General features: G+C 45.5%; 1 protein-coding gene across 4 annotated transcripts in view; it reads left to right on the forward strand.

The window, feature by feature from the left end:
• LRRC8C (leucine rich repeat containing 8 VRAC subunit C) overlaps positions 1-18467 on the forward strand; it is a 51394-nt gene that overhangs the window by 19990 nt on the left and 12937 nt on the right. For 3 of the 4 annotated variants that reach the window (XM_030206111.1, XM_030206113.1, XM_030206112.1), the window contains exon 2: positions 12250-12379. The gene's annotated coding sequence lies outside the window, so the exon portion shown is untranslated. Of the gene's footprint in view, positions 1-10312; positions 10383-12249; positions 12380-18467 lie in introns of those variants that run through there. The other variant, XM_030206110.1, reaches the window with a different exon arrangement.

Consider the following 18467-nt stretch of genomic DNA (forward strand, 5'->3'; position numbering starts at 1 on the left):
TATGAACCCTGCGGGCTCGTTGCCAGTACCAAAGGGCTCCAGCCACTCTGTTTTAACCCCTCAGGGGACTTCTTCAAAGCCGACTTCATCAGACTCTGCAACTGTACTGAAACTACCTCTTTCTAAGAAGTGTACTTCCGGTGCAAATACTTCTGCTACTTACATCTTCTCCTGCTCCATCTGTGAGACCTAGGACCTCTTCTCCGCCACCTGATCACTGGAGCACTCCTCAGTCACCCGCTATTAAGATGCTGCCTTCAGAGGAAGAACCTGACTCGTATCTAGAACCTCAGGAATCTTGACCCTCATACCTCTAAAGCAGATGCTGCTCCAGAAGATATAAAGATACGAGAGAAACTACACTGGCTCCCACTCAAAGAACGAATCACGTTCAAAGTATGTACCCTAGTTCAAAAAAATTATCCATGGAGCTGCCCCAGCCTACATGTCAGACCTAATAGACCTGCCACCCAGGAACGCAAAAAAATCTTCTCGAACATTCCTTAATCTTTGTTTTCCCAACTGCAAAGGTCTGAAGTATAAATTAATGCATGCCTCTACCTTCTCCTAAATGAGCACGCAACTCTGGAACGCGCTACCACGCAATTTGAAAGCGACCAATGAACTGGCCAACTTCCGTAAATTATTAAAGACTCATCTCTTTGAAAAGATATACCACAAAGATCAAAACATGTAACAACCTCCAAATATACCCAGAAACGTTGTAACGCGTCTAATGTCTTATAATGTCTTCTGCTATACCACTATCTTGTATTCCTAATGTTTGTAAATGTCTTCTGCAATACCACTATCTTATATTCATGACCATGTAACCCAAAATCCTTCTGTAAAACCAAACGTATATCCTCTTCTTATTTCCAGTATCCATGATGTATTGTAAGCCACATTGAGCCTGCAAAGAGGTGGGAAAACGTGGGATACAAATGCAATAAATAAATAAATAAACTACTCTAAATTTATTCAGACCATTCTCAAAGATCTTACTTTGACTACTGAAACAACTTCAATGAATAGAAAAGATTTTGTGTCTATCTTAAAGGCTGTGGACTCTCCTACTGGATCCATAGCAGTCCCTATTCATTCCATATTTACAAGGACTGCAGGCAAAAAAAAAGCAAAATCCTTATACTCAGCAGCCTATCTTGAAATGATTGGATGCTAAATATAAAGTTCAACCAGTGCCTGGTCATGAGAAATCACAGCTTCCGCATCAATCGGTGGTCCTGGAGGTAGTCCTCAATAAATCTAAAACTTTAAAGTCAACTGCATTATACTCTCCAGGTAAAGACCCTAAAACCTTGGACACTGTTGGGAGAAATACTTTCTCTGGAGCAATGTTGTCTTCCTGAATTGCAGCCCACCAACTTCAAATTCTCCATTATCAACACTACAAGTTGTATTTTGTTCTGGTATCACCTTTCTCATCATTACCTGATCAAGTAGCCTTTTTTATGCATACACTGGAAGATATAACATTTCATCTTATTAAAAAACCTATGATCTATATGATACTACTTCACGCATTGCTGCTGTCTCTATTGCAGCTAGGCGCATGCATGGTTACATGCTTCAGGCTTCAGGATGATCTCCATGACCAACTGGCAGATGCTTCATGTCAGGGAGACAGTCTTTTCGGTGACAAAGTTAAAATGCTGTCACCCAGGTTAAAGACAACGATCTAATTTTAAAGAGCTCTCAAATCCTCCTGATGATCAATCTTCATAGAAGAAATACCCATATTCCACTTATAGATGACTGTATTTAACATAGTAACACAGTAGATGGCTGCAGATAAAGACCTGTACGGTCCATCCAGTCTGCCCAACAATATAAACTCATTACATATGGTATGAAGTGATACATCATATGTACACATGTTCTTGATTTATTCTTGCCATTTTTAGGGCATAGACTGTAGAAGTCTGCCCAGCTCTGGCCCTGTTCTAAAATTTCTGAAGTTGTTGTCAGAGCACCCGAAAAGCTCCACTCCAGTCCATCCAAATCTACTCAGCCTCCATCAGGGCACAGACCATGGAAGTCATCCTAGCACAGGTTTTCCTACCTATTCTCCCCTAAGTTTCTTTGGATCCGATCCTTCTAAACAGGATTCCTTTTTTGTTTGTCCCACACATTTTTGACAGCTCAGGCACAATCCTCCTGCACTTTACCCTATGATCAGAGATAATAACGTGCATAAATTTGCATGCTATTATCTCTGATCATAGGGGTGGTAAAGCCCCGCACTGTTCCAGTGCTGTTTTTAGAGCGCTGTTTGGAACAGCGCCGGGCTTTCGACTGCCCAACAGAGAGGTAGAAATAATGCTTAGAAAGATGTTGGAATGAAAAGAACAAAGAAAAGTATAAGGAGATAAACGAAAAACCTCTAAAAATAAAAATGAAAAACTGCCTAGTGGTTAGGGTGGTGGACTCTGGTCCTGGGGAACTGAGGAACTGAGTTCAATTCCCACTTCAGGCACAGCTCCTTGTGATCTGGGCAAGTCACTTAACCCTCCATTGCCCCAGGTGCAAATAAGTACCTGTATATGTAAGCCGCATTGAGCCTGCCAAGAGTGGGAAAACGCGGGGTACAAATATAACTAAAAAAAAAAATATGTGTTGGTCATGTTGGTGCCTTTGAACAGACACTTGAACAATAATGTTAAACTTGAGGCTAGCTGAATGAACCAGAGGAAAGCTGTTTCACGGGAGACCGTGTTCAGTCCCTTGTTCAAATGCATGCTTCCATATCATCAAGCTGATCAATCCATAGACTGGTGGGTTGTGTCCATCTACCAGCAGGTGGAGATAGAGAGCAAACTTTTGCCTCCCTATATGTGGTCATGTGCTGCCGGAAACTCCTCAGTATGTTCTCTATCTCAGCAGGTGGTGGTCACACACAGCAGCAGCTCTGGCTAGGCCTCCAAGCCTAATCCTTAGGTTTTGTTGAGGCCTGGGGTTGAGGGCTCTTTTGAGCAAGTGCAAACCTGGTGGTGCCAGGTCCCTCCTTTTCTCCCCCCTCCCGCTGGCTCCGTTTAAAAAAAAAAAAAAAAAATTTTAAACGTCTTTAAAGGCGTTTAATTCGACGTTTCTTTAAACGTTCATTGCAGCTACTCACTGGGACACCAGTTCGTTACAGCTCGGAGCGGCAAGCAGGTAATTTTACCTTTTTATAGCGGGCAGGGGGTTCCCCGATTCTTCTCCTCGTGGCAATGGCGTCGGAGGGCGAGGGCGCAAAGGGTCGCTCCCCGGATCGCTGGAGCGCTTCTAGAGGGGATGCGGGGGTTTTACAACCTGATTCGCCCTTGATGGGTGATAGTTTAGTGACCGATGAATGTCCCGGTCGTTCCTCCGACGTGGCGGTTTTTTCCCGCCATAAACGCCCATCCCCCGCTCCTCGCCTCCGCCATCTTGGCCGGCCACGCGGCTCGGACGGCTTCTTCGGGGCCGCCCTTGAGGTGGGAGACATTAATGCCATGAACGCCCTTAATTTGGGCGACGGCACAAAAGCGGCTAAAGTTAAGCGCCGTTCTTCCCGCGCGGCTCCTTCACGGAGTTTCGCGCCGGACGCCATTTTGGATGCGCAGCATGTCTCTCCCCCGCTATTGCGAGCGCCGGTTGAGAGTGCGTCTAGGGCTGTTGCCCAGGCTGCGGAAGTGCACAGTCTGGGGGGTTTCTCCCCCGAGTTTGTTTTGCTGCTGCATCAGGCTTTCCTCATGCAAAACGCTGCCCCTGCTCCCTCTTCGGATAAAGAGGTTGAGGTTCCCAGAGGTAAACGCCCTCGGGTTGATTTCCAGGCCTTGGAGGACTTTTGTCTCCTCCAATGTAGATGAGGGCAGCGTGTCTGAGGTCTCCCAACGATCCTTTGCGGATTCCTTGGAGGAGATAGATCCCCGCTCGGATGGAGCGGATGACCCCTCTGCAGCGCGGCTTTTTAGCCCAGAGGATTTGCCCAACCTGTTGTTACAGGCCATGGACACTTTGAAGATTTCCTCTCCGGAGGACGTCTCTCCCTCAGCCCCTGTTGGCTCTGCCATTATGCTGGGGACGAAGCGCCCGCCTAGAACCTTCCACGTGCATGATGCCATGCACACCTTAATTGCGGCTCAATGGGATGTCCCGGAAACGAGCCTTAAAGTGGCTAGGGCTATGTCCCGCCTCTATCCTTTGGCTGTGAGTGAACGTGAGGCCTATCTGTGGCCTACCGTGGATTCTTTAATCACTGCGGTGACTAAGAAAACGGCGTTGCCGGTGGAAGGTGGCACGGCCCTAAAGGACGCCCAAGACAGAAGATTGGAGGCGGCCTTAAGGTCGTCCTTTGAGGCAGCTGCTTTAAGTTTGCAGGCCTCAGTTTGCGGCTCCTATGTGGCCAGGGCGTGCCGGACTATGGTGCAGCGGGCTTCCCCCTCGGATCATTCCTTGAGGGCTGATTGGCCGGCCCTGGAATCGGGCTTAGCCTATTTGGCAGACTTGCTGTATGATGTCTGGAGAGCCTCAGCTAAAGGCATGGCTCAGACAGTCTCTGCGCGGCGGTGGCTTTGGCTGAAACATTGGTCTGCTGACCATGCCTCTAAATCCCGCCTGGCTAGATTGCCTTTTAAAGGCAAGCTGCTCTTTGGGGTCGAGCTGGACAAAATCGTGACCGATCTCGGCACGTCTAAGGGCAAGAAATTACCAGAGGTCAGGGCTCGGGTTAGTACTCGTCCCGATACCTCCAGAGGACGGTTGCAGGAAGCCCATCGGTACCGCCCGGGCAAGTCGGGTTCCTCTGCCCCCTCTTCCTTCAAGAGGAATTTCTCCCCCAAGCAGCATTCCTTTCGCAGAGACCGCCGTCCCGGAGGTGCTCCCTCCGGTCCTCCCCCAGGGTCTCGTACCCAATGACGGGGCCTTGGTCCACGCCCCAGTGCAGATTGGAGGACGGCTGTCCTCGTTTCTGGGCGAGTGGACCACTATAACTTCAGACGCGTGGGTGCTGGAAGTCATCAGAGACGGCTACAAGCTAGAGTTCTGCCAACCCTTAAGAGACGGGTTTGTACTCTCTCCCTGCAAGTCTCCGGTCAAGCTGTGGTAGTGCAGCAGACCTTGGACAACCTGATCCACCTGGGTGCGGTCGTTCCGGTGCCAAAAAATCAGATTGGCAAGGGACGTTACTCCATTTACTTTGTGGTTCCAAAGAAAGGAGGTTCTGTCCGGCCTATCCTCGACCTCAAAGGGGTCAATCGGGCCTGGAAAGTGAGACACTTTCGCATGGAGACTCTCCGCTCTGTTATAGCGGCAGTGAAGGCAGGAGAGTTCTTGGCTTCCTTGGACATCAAGGAAGCGTACCTGCATATTCCCATCTGGCCTCCTCTCCAACGCTTTCTGCGTTTTACAGTCCTGAGACGACACTTCCAGTTCAGAGCCCTCCCTTTCGGGTTGGCTACTGCTCCGCGGACCTTTTCCAAAGTAATGGGGGTCATAGCGGCCTTCCTGCTAAAGGAAGGAGTACAAGTCCATCCTTATCTGGACGACTGGTTGATCCGAGCCCCCTCTTATGCAGAGTGCGGCAAAGCTATGGACCGGGTAGTTGCTCTTTTGAGCTCCCTGGGATGGATCATCAACTGGAAGAAGAGCCAGCTGCGCCCGACTCAGTCCCTGGTGTATCTGGGAGTTCGATTCGACACCCAAGTGGACAGAGTGTTTCTGCCAGACAATCGGATTGTCAAGCTTCAGGCTCAGGTGGACTAGTTCCTAGTAGCCTCTCCTATTCGGGCTTGGGACTACGTGCAGCTGTTGGGGCTCTATGACGGCCACGATGGAAGTAGTGCCCTGGGCCAGGGCTCATATGAGACCACTACAGCTATCTCTGCTGCTGCGCTGGACTCCGATGTCGGAGGATTATGCTGTGCGCCTTCCCGTGGACCCAGCAGTGCGCAAGGCGCTGAGCTGGTGGACGCAGACAGACAAGTTGTCTGCAGGATTGCCTCTGGTGACCCCGGAGTGGATTGTCGTCACGACAGACGCCTCTTTGATGGGCTGGGGAGCCCACTGCTTGGGAAGGACAGCGCAGGGGCTCTAGTCTCCTGCAGAGGCAAGTGGTCTATCAACCTCCTGGAACTCAGAGCCATTCGGTTGGTGTTATTGGAGTTCATCCCGGTACTGGTGTTGAAGCCTGTACGGGTCCTGTCGGACAATGCCACGGCTGTGGCCTATATCAACCGCCAGGGAGGTACCAAGAGCGCCCCTCTAGCCAGGAGGCTATGAGTCTTTGCCAGTGGGCGGAAGCGAACCTGGAGCAGCTTTCAGCGGCCCACATTGCCGGAGTCATGAATGTCAAGGTGGACTTTCTCAGTCGCCATACCTTGGAGCCCGGAGAGTGGCAACTATCTGCTCAGGCGTTCTTGGACATCACGAAGCGCTGGGGCCAGCCGAGCCTAGATCTGATGGCGTCATCGGCCAATGGCCAAGTGCTGCGCTTTTTCAGCAGAGGACGGGACCCTCGATCCCTGGGAGTAGATGCTCTTCTCCAACAGTGGCCGACACAAGAGCTCCTCTATGTGTTCCCGCCCTGGCCCATGTTGGGCAGGGTGCTAGACCGGGTGGCAAAGCATCCCGGCAGGGTAATCCTGGTGGGTCCGGATTGGCCCAGACGTCCCTGGTATGCGGACTTGTTCAGGCTCTCAGTCGACGATCCTCTGCGGCTGTCAGTGGAGCAGGGCCTGTTACATCAGGGTCCCGTGGTGATGGAGTATCCCTCTCCCTTTGGTCTTACGGCCTGGCTATTGAGCGGCAGCGTCTGAGGAAGAAGGGCTTCTCAGACAAGGTCATCGCCACTATGCTGAGAGCGAGGAAGCGCTCTACTTCTACTGCTTACGCCAGGGTTTGGCGTATCTTTGCAGCATGGTGTGAAGCAGGCTCACTTTCTCCCTTCACTGCTCCAATTTCTTCAGTGTTGGCGTTCCTGCAAGAAGGTCTGGAGAAAGGCCTGTCGCTCAGTTCCCTTAAAGTCCAGGTAGCGGCTCTGACTTGCTTCAGGGGCCACCTGAAGGGTGCTTCCCTGGCTTCGCAGCCAGATGTGGTGCGCTTTCTCAAGGGAGTTAATCACCTGCGCCCTCCTCTGCACTCAGTGGTGCCTGCGTGGAATCTCAACCTGGTGCTAAGAGCATTGCAGAAGCCGCCTTTGGAACCCTTGTCGAGGGCATCTCTGAAAGACCTGACGTTGAAAGCAGTCTTTTTGGTGGCTATCACTTCAGCCAGAAGAGTTTCCGAGCTCCAGGCGCTCTCATGTCGAGAGCCTTTTCTGCAGTTCACTGAGGCAGGAGTGACTATTCGCACAGTGCCTGCCTTCCTGCCCAAGATTGGTTCTCGCTTCCATGTGAATCAGCAGCTCTGTCTCCCTTCCTTTCGTAGGGAGGACTACCCAGAGGAGTACTCCGCTCTTGAATATCTGGATGTGAGACGAGTCATCATTAGATACTTGGAAGTGACCAATGATTTCCGGAAATCGGATCATCTGTTTGTCCTGTTTGCAGGTCCTCGTAAGGGTCTGCAGGCTGCTAAGCCTACAGTGGCAAGATGGGTCAAGGAAGCCTTTGCAGCGGCTTATGTGGCCGCGGGGAAGGTGCCGCCTATCCAGCTGAAGGCTCACTCCACGAGAGCTCAGGCGGCCTCGATGGCAGAGGCCGGATCCGTCTCCTTGGAAGAGATATGCAAGGCGGCAACGTGGGCTTCGGCTCATACATTCTCCAAGCATTACCGTTTGACTGTGGCTGCACGGGCGGAGGCCCGGTTTGGAGCTTCAGTGTTGAGGTCAGGGATTTCTATGTCCCGCCCTGGGTGAGTACTGCTTCGGTACATCCCACCAGTCTATGGATTGATCAGCTTGATGATATGGAAGGTAAAATTATGTATAATCATACCTGATAATTTTCTTTCCATTAATCATAGCTGATCAATCCATAGCCCCTCCCAGATATCTGTACTGTTTATATTCTGGTTGAATTTAGGTTCAAGTTTAGCCTTCAGTTACTTCAGGAGGACTTCGTGTTCAAGTTCTTCTTTCACTTGGATTCTTCAAGAGTTGAGACGAGTTTGTGTTACAGTGAGCTGCTGCATTCCTCTTCCCTCCGTTTTACGGGGCTGGATTGAGACATAAATTCTGCCGGCACTCCCTCCCGCTTCGTGCGGCTGTAGGGCAGCTTTGTACCCCTCCCGCTTCGGCGGTGTTAGGGTCAGTCAGCTCCTCCCGCGGTTGCGGTTGCAGGATAAGCCAGATCCCCCCGCATCGGCGGGTGTGGTGTCCCTCCCCCGCTCCGCGGGGATGAGCTGGACGGATTCCCCTCCCCCACTTGTGTGGGGATGAGCTGGGTTAATTCCCCTCCCCCGTTTCGGCGGTGGTGAGCTGGGCAGAGTGTCCCTTCGTGGGTGTAATTCTCTAAGTGCTGAGTCCTGCGGATGGAGCTTTGATATCGACATACTGAGGAGTTTCCGGCAGCACATGACCACATATAGGGAGGCAAAAGTTTGCTCTCTATCTCCACCTGCTGGTAGATGGACACAACCCACCAGTCTATGGATTGATCAGCTATGATTAATGGAAAGAAAATTATCAGGTATGATTATACATAATTTTACCTTGTAGGACCTGGGTTCTCATAGACTCTGGGGAATAATTTGGGATGGTGCTTTACAATGATGCCTGCTGGTAAGAAGAAAATACTGGTACCATATACCTGATCCCCAAAGGCTTCAGCTGATGCAGTAGTTGAATCAAGAGTTTTGTTGCAATCTTTTCTGCCAAAAGTGCTGAATCAGAGGTTTGGGGACTTTGAGTTTTATTTATTTATTTATTTATTGCATTTGTATCCCACATTTTCCCACTTCTTTGCAGGCTCAATGTGGCTTACAATACATCATGAATGGTGAAGATGTAAAAGAAATAAACATTTAGTATTACAGAGGATTTTGGGTAACATGATAATAATAAAGCATGATATTAGTATAGCAAGCAAATATACAAGGCAGTGCAGGATATATGTGAAGGAGTTCACATTTGTTGGTCTTTGTGGTATGCCTTGTTAAAGAGATGGGTCTTCAATAATTTTAACTGCTTGGGCCCTTATTGGGGATATGGGGGAGAGGAAATTGAAAGGGAAAGGACATGGCAAATAGTGACTAACGGTTCATGGTGCCTTAGTTTTTGGTAGGCTATTATTCAGAGAAATACATACCGAGTCTGTACTGTTTCTCCCCTAACTGTCACTGGCTAGATTAGCCCCTGATATTCAGTGCTGTGCCATGTTAGGGCACCAGCACTGAATATCAGGATCAATTTGGCTGATGCTGGCCGCCACAACTTATGTGGGTCCTAAACGATACTGGGGCTTGCATAAGACAGTTTATGTGGGTGCTGGCTGACTATTGGCCAGCAGCCACATAACTTTTTTGTGTTATAAAGCCCCCCTGATCCCCCTGACAGCCCCCTCCTTCTCTTCCCTTCTCCCAGCCCACTGCCATGAATGAGCCCCTACCCCAAACCTCCTGACATGAGCTGTTGCAAGAGGTAGTGGCAGCCATTTTCTAAGTGAAGGTGCAGGAGTGAGGGGGCTTTGCTTCTGCCCCTAGCTATGCCCATGGACCACCTGGGACAGCAGGGACATCCAGGGAGGGCTACCTAGATGGTGGGGACCGTTCTGGGGGGGTGCAGAGGGCTTCTTCATGGTGGAAGGCTGGGGGTGGGGGAGGGAAGGAGAGGGCTGTGTTGGTGGGCCAGGAGGAGGTTTTTGGGGGGGGGGGGGGGGCTTTATAACACAAAAAAAAGTTATGTAGCTGCTGGCCAATATTCAGCTGGCACCTGCATAGCTAAGTGGGCAGAATTAGGAAAGCTTTTGAGCTGTCCTAAATTCGCACGCCTAGCTATGTGGGTGCTGGCACTGAATACTGCCAGCACTTACATAACCCCAGGCTCCTTCCTAATGCCACTCTGTGTACTGCCTCTGACCTGCCTGTTTTTTTAATGGGCAGTCAGTAGCGATATTCAGCGGCAGTGCCCAGTTTTGTGCCATTGAATATCAAGGGTTAGGAGGCCCAGGGGATTTAAGTGGGCAGTTATGCAACTGTCTGAGAGCAGGGTATAAATCTAGTGTGCCTGCTTTCCCTGGGGCAGTTTTATAAAGGCACAATATACAATGCATTGCAAAAATCTTCATACCCTGCTTCTAAAAAAATGCATTAATATAGGAGTTTGTTTAACCTAGCTGCCTGTTGTAAAATTATTCTCTGAATTCTTGATAGATGTCCATTGTTTGTTGGATAGAGTACCGGTAACTCAGGTCATATTCCCAAGCTGAGGCATGCCTAAGGTTTTAACATCTTATTTTAATAAGGTATTGTTTTACATTTCTTATACCCCTTTGTGGATTTTTTTTTTTTTGGGGGGGGGTAGGTGTTTTTCTATAATCTAACCAACTAAAGGGGTGATTTTATAATTGCACACCCACACATAAAAAATTATGATGTTTATTGGATTGTTTGTTACTCTGCAACTTAATAAAAATTAGAAGTTACAAAAAGAAAAAGTACATGCATGTTTTCTCTGTGCAGATATGACTGGAATTAAAATCGAAAAGTATGTCCATACAGTACTCCTATTTAAAAATTCCCCAAGTAACTGGTTACTTACATTTACACTTGCTCTTTGGCATGCAGAAATTTTCAGGGTTAATTTACATTCATATGCTCAAATTTTCAAAAGTATTCATCTGAGTGGAAACCCTCCTGAACTCCACCCTTGGGAATGCCTCACGCTCAGATCAGGTAAACTTACACACATCCAGGTTCTACTCACATACATGTACCCACATATCAGGTGAGCGGTTTTATAAAATTCCATTTCTGTGGGTAAAGCACTGTTTTACCTATGAAAATACTGTTGGAAATTATCCTCTAAATAAATAAGAAACACAACGATAAAACAAAATTGCTTCTCAGGCTGAGGTTTTCTCAATGACTGTGTGCCAGTCGCATTTTCAGGATATTCACAAAGCATATGCAAGAGATAGATTTGCATACTGGGAAGACAGTGCATTCAAATCTCTGTCATGCATATTCATTGAAAACCTGACTGACTGGATGTGCCCTAAAGTCTGGGTGGAGAAGTACTGGACTAGGAAATGCCTAATTTGAACCTATGTGGATTGGTCTGATGAGGGTGTTTGAAATTGTTGGCTCAGTTCTTCAAAGTCTTGCACCTTTCCTTGGTCATATATCTAACCCATCCTCTTTGTACCTCTCACTGTTTTTAGAAATGTCTGAAATTGTATTTCGAGTGGAAACCGTGGATTGTCTCTAATGGACATTAAAGGGAATAATTTTCTGGACAGCTCTAACAATTTGTCCCTTATTCTAAACTTGTGAGCACCTTGTTTTCATTTTTGTTAACGCTAATGGAAGAGAGAGACAGAGAGGAGAGAGTGCTAAGTGGAATTTATCCTGCATATAATTGTTCTGCCTAAATTCACAGTATTTGTTTGTCTTGGAAGGTGTGCCATTTCAGAATTGTTCTAATATGACAAGCATAATGATGTTTAACTTTTGGTAAACCAACCCTCTTCCTTCCTTAATTTTAAATGGCATGGTTCTGGCATCCCTGAGAGGTTTATGTTTTCAGATGAATCAAATATTGAAAAGTCTTTAATACTTCAGTGGGAATTACCTGAGGAAGACCCACAATTGCTCTAGGGCATCAGTTTTATAAAGGTACTCTCAGAGTTTCTTGGTCAGGCTCTTTCTGGACTTCAGACTCCAGCTGTTTGTGGGATATTTATGTCTCATGCCCAGTGCAAATTGGTTAGCACAGCTACATTGCTGATTAGCACATGGTTAGCACGTAAGCCCTTTGCACCTAGTAAATAGGTGTCGGTAAGGGCTCACGCACTATTGGCCATGCATTACACACACATTAGCGCTTAACGTAGCTTAGTAAAAGGGCTCCTATGATTCTAACAGTTTTTGGGTACAGTCTAAAGGAATAAATTGCTCAGTTTGCAGATGAGGAAACAGAAAATGAATCCAGTAGGTACTATAGAGTGGAGGGCTATAGTGAATCCTATAGAGGGCAGATGAATTTAGATTTTATTAAAATTTTGCAGTAGTAGAGAGAAAGTAGAATGAGGAAAATATGTAGGGGAATTGGTTTCCGTTTAGATGCATAACTCCTAAAAGATTTGCTTATGTTTTGTGAATGCTCTGCAGGTATAATGAAGTCAGCAGAGACCGTGGTCCCACGTTGCTCTTTGTTTTGTTTTGGAGATTCTTTATTCTCTAGTGGAGCATCAGTGAATGAAATCATTGTCTAATGCTGGAAAACACTGCATAAGTCCAGGTAAGGAAAACAGAAAACCCAGGCCTACAGATTAGCTGGTTGTAAAAATCTAATCATATATCATGTGAAACAGATTTTTTTTACTCTTTTCTATTCCCCCCCCCCCCCCCCACACACACACACACTGTTCCAATGAAATACAAATCTACATGCTGTGTGCTGGAGAAAGTGCTGTAACATGGCCATGTCAGGCTTTTAGTGTGTTGTTATTTAGGTGGTGAACAAATAATTCTGGTGATGGACAACTTTCTATGCCCTGCTGTTTTCTAGTGACGGATATCTTGTTTCAATCTGCTTTCTTTTGCTGTTGCCCAACAAGATGGCCAGAGCCACGCCTTCCACTCTGTGCATGCCCCAGCCACCCATGCTTAAACACTGGTTGTCAAGTGTCCACCATGGCAGCCATATAGGCAGCCAAACCTGATGGAGTCTTGGTTATAACCACATATCACCCCAAGGTATTTCTGACAGCATTCAACTTACCAGTCAAGATGTCTTCCCCCCCCACCAAGCTGCACAGTACCCTCACTTGCAGCAAGTGACAATAAAGTGAACTAGAACACTGTTGAATATTAAATACAAGGTTCAAGCAGTCCCATGTTTCAATAAAGTAGAGCTAGCTCATCAAACGTATGGTTAAATCAACAAAGAAGAAGAAAAAGTCAAAGGATTACTCTTATTCTCCTCCTGGAATGGATCCTAGGATATTAAATTAGGTGGTTTAGGAGGTGTTTCACAGTGCCATACTGAACTCAAGAATCATAGCGCAGCAGCTATACATGGCACAGTATATGCATTATTGTTTACTAAAGTGTCAAGACATATATGTCACCCTCCCATGGGGGACCAAAGACAAATTTCAAGTTTACCTGAATGACTGAAATAGAAGAATTTCATAATCTCATTTGCTCCACATGGGACGTTTGAGCCATTTTCCAGAATATTGGCTAGTGCAATAGGAACCTATAGATTGGCAAGGCTCTGATTGCTAGGTCTCAGAGAGAATGTCCATTAAGAACCTTCAGATGCATCCTGTATGGGAAATAGCCTTTTAATGGAGAATCTCAAAGAGGCCATTGACCTCATTAAAGAAGACTGCTGTGCTACCTTGAAAGGATGCAGGTTGGACTTCTGCTAATTTGTTATAAAGCCTAGAGATTTCAGAAACTAACATCAGCTACAGTGGAACACTCCTGCACAAAAGAAAAAGTCATTTCCAGTAGTAGAAAAGGCAGTACTCAGTAGAGAAGATACGAGCAGTACACACATCAGAGGCAGCAAGTCTGTCAGCAGTACGTCATTAAGCTTAGGCAAAGAAACAGGAGGTAGTCAAAGCTTCAATTGCTGACATAACCTAAACAGCTTGCATCGTTTTGACTGTATTGCTCAGAGATAGCCACTTCTCCCATGCAAGACCAGCAAATTGTTCCTGTGTAAGGTTGTTTAATTTGCTTTTTCAAGAACTGGGTCCATTTCACTATGGAGAACTGGGTAATGAATGCAGTAAGACAGGACTACTGCCTACACTCTTGAAAATTTCCCCTCTCACTGCCAATATTGCAAACTCAAGACTGGCAAAGGATTAGCTTCAGACAGCGATTCAGTCTCTCTAGATGTCGAAGAGATAGAGCTAGTTACTGCTTCAAAGGAAGACTAGAGTTTTTACTCCAGGTACTACCTTTTATGAAAACAATCAGGAGGATTATGTCCAATTTTGGAGCTCAGGGTCTTCAACAAACTCCTAATGAAAGGAAAATTCAAGGTTAATTTCCTTAATACCATATTCCCTTTCTTAAACATAGGAGCTTAGCTATGCTTTCTCAACTTAAAGGATGCATACATTTGTATAATGCTCCACCAAAACTGCAGGAGGTTTAATGCTTCACTTTAATGTCAGCTCACTACAAGAGCCTAGTCCCCCCTCCCCCCCCCACCCACTTTGCTATTTTGGCAGCACTGAGGTTTTACCAAATGCTTAGCTGTAGTAGCAGCACAGCTCTGAAAGCAGGGGATCCAAGTCTTTCCCTACCTAGACAGCTTGAAAGTAACTGGACCCTCCAACAAGACATTAATTCAGGCTGCCCTGAAGGTTTTGTAATTACTTACCAGAAGTCCAACCTCTGTCTTTCCAAAATTTTGCCTTTCATAGGGATATAATGTATTCTAATCTAATACACTTCTTATATACTGCTACGGTCCCCCAGTAGGGTCCAGTGCAGTTTACAGCATACAATCAATCATATACAGCCTAAAAATACATTAAAGAGGAAAAAAGATAGTGAACCAATCAACTTTACAAAAACAAAAAGTCTTAAGTTTCTTACAAAATGATAATTACTATTAGTTCTGATAGTAGTAGGAAGAGAATTCCAATATGGAATCACAAAACTAAAAAATATGAACTTGGCTATCTTAGAGTATCTGACCCCCTTTTGGGCTATAGACCATAATATAAGCATACAAGGAAAAAAGCCCATTTCGTGAAAAAATGAAACGGGCGCTAGCAAAGGTATCGTCTAAGCACGTTCTCGTCTCTCTCCCCTGCCCTCCCCTCCCTGTCCAGCGATTCTCCCATCCCAACTCATCCATGTCCAGCGATTCTCCCCTCCTCTCCATACCTGAGGTCGCAGCGGCAGCAGGCTCGGCTCGCGTAGCCTCCAGCCTTCCCTCTCAGTGTCCCGCCCTCCTCTGACATCATTTCATTTTTCCGCGAGGGTGGGACACTGAGAGGGAAGGGAACGCTGGAGGCGAGCTGACGTAAGCTCATTTGCATACAGTTACGAACCTAGACAGCCATCCATCCAGGGATGCAGATGGACAAATTATTATATAGAGAGATTATGTAATCGTAAAGAAAATCTACCCATAGGGGAATAACTAGGTCAGTGACTAGAGAAGAGTAGCCATAAGTGGCCTGAAAAACTATACATACAGATTTGAATAAGATTTTTTGCTGCACTGGGAGCCAATGTAAGGATACAATGAAATATCATATTTCCTCAGGTTAAAAATTAGTCTGATAGAAGTATTTAGAATTCTTTTTAGCAGTTTAGCTGATAAAGAGCGTTTCAATAATCCAGATGTTGAAGCACTAACATCTGAACTAGTAGGGCATAAACAGGCAGTTCAAATAATGATCTTATGATTCTTAGTTGCCTTAACTTAAAAATAGTCCTCTTCCAGTGTTGATTAATCTGAGGCTCAAATGATAAAGAAGAATCAAGTGTTACTCCCAGGACTCTTGCTTGCTCCTCTACCAAAAAGATCTTACTTTGTGACAAAACTATCAGTTTGGGCACCCTCACTCCAGGGTTAGAAAAGCAAAGAATTTTAGTTTTATTAGAGTTGAGCTTCAGTTTATTTTCTGAAGCCCGATTCTGAATCTTTTCCATAACAGAACATGTTCTGTTTGAAGTTAACATCTGCTCATGAACAGATGTAGGTACTAGTAATAATATATCATCAGCATATGATAACAATATCTCATTTGAATTAAGTTGGATACTACCCAAGGAAGCCATTAATAGGTTAAAAAGGAGAGGAGTCAAGGGAGAGCCCTGGGGCACATCACAGCCCAGAGACCAGAATCGAGAAAACCACCATTCTTCTTTACACTATAACTCCTGTTAGTTAAAAATTCCCCAAACCATTTCAGGACAGGGCACCCTATCCCACTTAAACTTTCTAACAGTAGTTTGTGATCCACCCCATCAAACATGGCGGATATATCAAATTGTAACAGCACCATTTGTTTCCCCATACTCAGATACTTCTTAACAACTGTAGTCAATACCAACAAAAGAGCTTCCGTGCTATGGCCTGATCTAAAGTCTAACTGAGTCGAATGTAAGCATGAAAATTTGTCCAAATAGCACACAAAGAACTTACATATGACTCAATAAGTTTAGTTATAAAAGGTATACTGGCAACTGGTCAAAAATTTGAGGGCAAAGTAAGATTGACATCTGTACCTTTAGGTATTGGTGTCAAAATTATTCTGCCCATATCAAAAGGAAGAGAGCCTAATTGTAATAAATCATTTATACCAGAAACTAACAACTGGACAAAAGCCAAAGGGGCATTTGGAAGCAGATACTTCAGAGTAGTATCCATTGAGATTGAGGAACTTTAATTAAAAGCATCTTAACCTTCTCTGTGCTGGTTCGTGTTGAACACAGTAAACAGGAAAGCATAGAATTTCTGAAAGTTATTCAGATAGTTTCTGCTTCAAAGAAAGTAACAGCATAGGTCTTTGTATGAATAATAGGCCGCATGACTTCACTGGTTCATTTACTTCACCATGCCTGTCTACAAATGACAGACTGAAGCTAAAATTTCAGTGGAATCAATTTACACAACCTCTCTTACAAGATCACTCCTTCATCATGCTTAATAAACTCATTCCACTGGTAGATATGTCAGCCCAGCTTGTTAAAGGGTCTTTACTTTCGTCAACCTTTTTATTATAGAGGCTTACAACAAAGGAGTTGAGTACATCTTAGTTCTCTGCATATGTAGAAATTTTGGATTTAGCTCATACCTTTTTCAATAGTAGCTCAAGGCACGTTGTATTCAGGTTTAGTATCAGAGGGTTTACAATCTAAGGGGTCCTTTTACCAAACTGCGGTAGTGGCGGGGCTGTTTTTGTTGGGCCCTTTTTACTGCAGCGAGTAAAAAGCCCCCCCAAAAAGACATGGCCATGCAGTAAGATTATCCTTACCGCATGGCCATGCAGGGGGGAGCACTTACCGCCACCTGTTGAGGTGGTGGTGGTGGTAAGTTCTCCCATGGTAACCTAGCAGTAACGGGTAGTGATTATTGCCGGGTTAGTGCCGCACTAGAAATTGGAATATTTTCTAGCACGCCAGAAATGGCACATTCTTGAGCTGGAACTACTGCTGGCAGCCATGTTGGGCCAACAGTAGTTCTGGGTTGCCTTGCGGTAACCCTTTCGTAAACGGGCCCCTAAGTTTGTATCTGAGGCAATGGAAGGTTAAGTGACTTGTTCAAGATCACAAGGAACAGCAGTGGGAATTGAATCCTGGCTTGGCTGGTATTGATCAAAAAAGAAGAGTCTATTTATATCAGTCAGCTGGAGTTATGTTTGCTCATCTTCTTCAGAACAAAGCTATCCTTGTTGAAACAATCAAATAGCCATGTACTATATCAACAAATAAAGAGTATGAGATTATTGTCTCTCTGTCAAGCAGTAGCCAAGATCTGGAACTTGGCAATAAAAATCCAAATCTTCTTTCAACAGGCAACCAAAATCAGCTAGCAGACAAACTCAAGAGAGGCTTGCATCCTCATGAGCATAATGGTAGTTGAATGGCTATTCCACCGATGGGGAACTCCATAAGTGAATCTTTTTGTCTCAAATCTAAGAAATAAGGTTGTGATGTTTTTTATTTATTTAGATTTTTTTCACACCTTAGACCAGCAAAAGACATAATTACCTGTGACACTTTTGCTATCTTTTTTTTGTGACACTTTTTCTATCTTTTTTTGCTATCTTGTGCAAGGGGGAGCTCATATATAAATACCTCCTGCTTCTGCTAATCTCCAGGTCCATTGTCAAGTTCAGAAAGGAAGGAAACTCCTTGATGCTCATAGTCCCATACTGGATCAGACAAATTCTTTTCCTCGAACTACCTATACAAGAACTTATAAAACCAAAGATATGTGGGAACAGACCTCTCTTTCTAAGCCCCAGGGGACAGCAGTGGTGTAGATCCAACCCTAGCACTCTCTCCTTCTTAGCCCAGGTTCTAATGGGCCCCAAAGTAAGAACCCCATCCTGTGCAGTTGTTATATCTTCCTTAATAGTCCCCTCAAAATCAGGGTCATTTTGTTACATTTCAGCCTCTAATTGTAATAGCTTAGATATTGAGCACCAGTCCCCTTACAGCAGCAAATTCAACAAGTATTGATTTACACCAGAAAACCTTTTACAGGGAAATTGTATGGATTTAAAAGAAAAAGATCCTCTACAAGGTGTGTGGTAAGAAGTTAGACCTAGATTGTCTGCTTTCTACAGTACCTTTTACAGCTATCCTAAAGATGTCTAAAAACATCTTCAATGAAAGTG

The sequence above is a fragment of the Microcaecilia unicolor genome, chromosome 6 (genome assembly GCF_901765095.1).
Source record: "Microcaecilia unicolor chromosome 6, aMicUni1.1, whole genome shotgun sequence".
NCBI lineage: Eukaryota > Metazoa > Chordata > Amphibia > Gymnophiona > Siphonopidae > Microcaecilia > Microcaecilia unicolor.